Here is a 4,475-nt window from a genome sequence, read left to right on the forward strand (position 1 = left end):
CTACATCTGTCTCCACTTCCCACCCACTCTGAAAGTCCCACTATCTCCTCAGATGCTACAATCTATCTTTTCCAAGGGACTGCTGGCTTTGCCCGCCCTTAAGTCTTATCTGGACCATCAGTGCTTACCCAGCCATTCAGATTGACCTAATTAACAATCGCCCTTTGTGCACATCTCCAACGTGTCTCTCTTCATTTATCAGACATGGTGGAAATGTGCACCCCTTTCAACAGCCTCATGGCCAAATACAATAACAAATCCCTCCTTCCGTACATCTCTGCTTGCCCCTTGATGGCACAGCATAGTCTTGTCAGGTGTCAGCATCTCAAGCCACTGACCTGAGTAGCACAGGGAAAGATTCATTCCTTTCCCTATACAACCTGTCTTAGAGTTATTGTTGCTGTGATGAAACACCATGAGCAGCAGCAGCTTGGGGAGGGAAGGGTTTGTTTTGTTTACACTTCCATATCTCTGCTCATCATTGAAGGAAGTCAGGGCAGGAACTCAAGCAAGGAAGGAACCTGGAGGCAGGAGATGATGCAGAGGCCGTGGAGGAACAGTGCTTACTGGTTTGCTCCCCAGGATTTGCTCGGGACCCAGGACTGTAGTGAGGAGCTGCAGGCAGGCCTGCTGTTCTTCCCGCAAGGCTCCCAGCCACCTGGCTAGCTTATGCCCCGAAATAACAACACACAAACTGTATTCATTTAAACACTGCCTGGCCCATTAGTTTCAGCCTCTTACTCACATCTTGATTAATCCATATCTAATAATCTGTGTAGCACCATGAAGATTCTAGCATATATCCATCTTGGGCCGGAGCTTCATTGCGTCTGTCTCCTTGAGGAGAGGCACAGCGGTCTGACTAACTTCCCAGCATTCTGTTCTGTCTACTCCACCCACCCAAGGGCCGGCCTATCAAATGAGCCAGCCAGTTTTTTATTAACCAATGAAATCAACTCAAACAGAAGACCCTCCCACATCACAGGACCATTAACCCAGGGGTTGTCCCCACTCACTGGCTGGCCCCTCCCACATCAATCACGAATTAAGAAGATGCCCTATAGTCTTTTCTACAGCTAAATCTTATGGAGGCAAATTCTCAACTGAGGCTCATTCCTCACAGATAACTCTAGATTGTATCAAGTTGACATAAAACTAGCCAACACACAAGTCTATCCTTTTATTAGATAAAATAAAAATCTCTATCTTTCCTCCTCTCCTTCTCCACCCCCTCTCTCTCTTACACACACACACACACACACACACACACACACACCTCCAACTCTAAGGCAGCATACAGGTCTCACAGACTTTTAAGATCAGCACATCAGTGAGACTCTAGATAAAAATCTCAATTCAATCAAGCGTCAATCAGGCGTGACCTTCCTCTTGCCATAACTCATCTCCTTAACAGGGTGCACCTCCTCAGGGGGAGGAGCTTGACTCAGCCTCAACTTGATGTGCCATACTTTATTGATTCCCATGGAAGGTCTGCCCCTTTCGAGGGAGGAGGAATGGCTAAAGGGGTAAACAGGAGTGGGGAGGGCGGAACAGGAGGAGAGGAGGGAGAGAAATCTGTGGCTGAAATGTAAAATAAATGAAAAAGTTTAATAGGAAACGGCAAAAAAGAGCTCTTTCTGCCATCTTGGCACCTGTGGAGGCTTGCTGGGAACAGGACTTCTAAAAGGCAAATATGTCTGGAAGGCTGTGGTGTGAGGCCATTTTTGCTGGCTATAAGGAGGTCTCTGGAACCAGAGAGAACACACAGCTCTTCTTAAAATTGAAGGTGTTTATGCCCGAGATGAAACTGAATTCTACTTGGGAAAGAGATGTGTTTGTGTGTATAAAGCAATAAACAACACGGTGACACCCGGATGCAAACCAAACAAAACCAGAGTGATCTGGGGCAAACTAACTCGGGCCATGGAAACAGCAGCGTGGTTTGTGCCAAATTCTGAAGCAACCTTCCTGTGAAGGTTATAGGACACAGAATCTGTGTGATGCTGTACCCTTTCCGGATTTAATGAAAAGTAAGTAAATAAAAATGGATTTGTGAAGGAAAAAATGACAAAAAAGGAGAAAGCTGTGAAATCACCTCCCTTTCCAATAATCAACATCAGATCCCTCAGTTTCCACCCCTTCTCTCGGAATGGTCTTACTTTCTGTGTTTCCTTAAAGTCTCACCTCCCTCTTTTCCTTAAATAGCTAACCATTTACTTTCCTACCTACATATTGCCAGATGCCTTAATGTCTCAGGGGCCTTCTCCTATTGTGTAATTAATGCCCGTTACTGTCTTCTGGTTAATTGGACCACTACCCACACCATGCTTTCATCAATCCTGACATCTGAATTCTTCCCAACACACCTCTCTACCCTTTTATGATATCTCCTCACCTTAGGAGAGTTGTTTAGTGGGACTGGGTGTAGGCACTGGAGTAGATGGGCTTGGGTTGGCTTCTTGTGTTTGTCCAGTGTGTTGGCTGGATTAGCTATGAGACTAGAGCACACCTCAGCAGCCCCCAAAGGCTCTTAGGAATAGACTGATTCTCTTGCCATGATAGCAATTAAAATTCACCATGCTCTCAACACATTTACTGTGGCCCAAGGTGAACTTCCTGGCCCTGGAAAAAGAATGCTACATTTACACCAATCAGTTGGAAGTCTTTGAGATTTGACTGACAGGCTAAGGGAGCAACATCTTATGAGAGAGAGAGAGAGAGAGAGAGAGAGAGAGAGAGAGAGAGAGAGAGAGAGCCACTGAGGGATGGCAGCTACAGAAGGACATGTGGGCCTGGCTTTCCTGCTTCCTATTACTCCTGAGTGTGATTACATACATGGATGTCCTCCTTCTTTCTGGCCTTTTCATTTTATAAATGAAGTGTTGAATTTGTTTCTTCCAGATCTAGCAGGTTAATTTGTAGATGGTACTCTGACAAGGGCTCCAGTTCCTTCTTGGTGAACCTCTACACCATTGTCCCCTTGGTATAGGTAAACTGACCTTTCTATCCTCTTTCCCTTTCTTTACCTCCCAAAGGACTTTTTAAATAAAATCAACAATGGTAGACAGGGCCAACAGGAACCAGCTGAAAAAAGAGACTTCAATTCAAATGTAGTGTCTTACGTTGTTGTTCTTTCCGGAGGTAAAGAGGATTCTGGAATGGATGACTACCAGAGATGTTTTAGCTTTCCATCAAGGATGATACCACCTCAGTGCATGATAGACTCAGCAAGGATGCTATTGCCTCTGAGCAGGGCCACTACCTTGTTAGAAAGAGTTAACCAGAAGAAGTTGATGTGGGATTCCCCTCTGTATGCGGTGAATATGCTTTATTACCATTGGTTAATAAAGAAGCTGCCTTGGCCTCTGGCAGAGCAGAATAGAATTAGGTGGGAAAACTAAACTAAATGCCGGGAGAAAGGAGATGGACTCAGGGAGACGCCATGTAGCTGCCAAAGGAGAAAGATGCTGGAACCTTTGGACTACAGCCTCATGGTGATACATAGATTAATAGAAATGGGTTATGTTACAGAGAGACCACTGGCTTCCCAGCTGCCCGGCAGCTTAGACCCAAAATAATCACACAGAAACTGTATTAATTAAATCCCTGCTTGGCCCATTAGCTCTAGTTTCTCATTGACTAACTCTTACATCTTTTTTTTTTTTTTTTTTTTTTTTGGTTTTTCGAGACAGGGTTTCCCTGTAGTTTCTAGAGCCTGTCCTGGAACTAGCTCTTGTAGACCAGGCTGGTCTGGAACTCAGAGATCTGCCTGCCTCTGCCTCCTGAGTGCTGGGATTAAAGGCGTGCACCACCACCACCTGGCTTACATCTTATTTTAAACCATTTCCAGTAATCTGTGTATCATCACGTGGCTGTGGCTTACCAGGTAAAGTCCCAGTATCTGTCTCTAGAGGCAGCTCCATGGCTTCTCCCTGACTCCACCCTTCTTTCTCCCAGCATACAGCCTGGCTTTCCCTGCCTAGTTCTGTTCTTCCCTGCCAAAGGCTCAAAGCAGTTCTTTATTCATTAACCAATAAAAGCAACACATAGACAGAAGGATCTCCCACACCAGGGTTAATTTAAGATGTAAGAGCTAGCTAGGAATATGCCTAAGTCATTGGCCAAACAGTGTTGCAATTAACATAGTTTTCTGTGGTTATTCAGGTCTGAGCAGTCGGGAAATGGATGAGCAGTCTCTGATTACAAGAAGCTCCAACTTCAGTCATTCCAGAACACTGGGAAACGGAGACAGCAGCCTGAGTAGGTCCCACTCCTCTGAATGCAGATCTGTGAAGGCCTCCTCACAGACAGTATATCTGCTGTTTTGACCATTGTCGCTGTCCCACAGGGTCTCTGACAAGCTTTTCATTGCTGCTTTTTCGTCCTGTTGAATCCTAACACGGCCCACACCGCCAGCCTGTCATCACTGTTTCCCAGAGTGATGTTTCTAACCCATAATTCCTTACTTAAAATAT

General features: G+C 45.3%; 1 pseudogene; it reads left to right on the top strand.

Moving 5' to 3' along the window:
* Positions 1–1,693: 1,693 nt before the first annotated feature.
* On the top strand, positions 1,694–2,024 carry LOC119803063 (annotated as a pseudogene).
* Positions 2,025–4,475: the final 2,451 nt, after the last annotated feature.

This window comes from Arvicola amphibius, chromosome 12, assembly GCF_903992535.2.
Source record: "Arvicola amphibius chromosome 12, mArvAmp1.2, whole genome shotgun sequence".
Lineage (NCBI taxonomy): Eukaryota > Metazoa > Chordata > Mammalia > Rodentia > Cricetidae > Arvicola > Arvicola amphibius.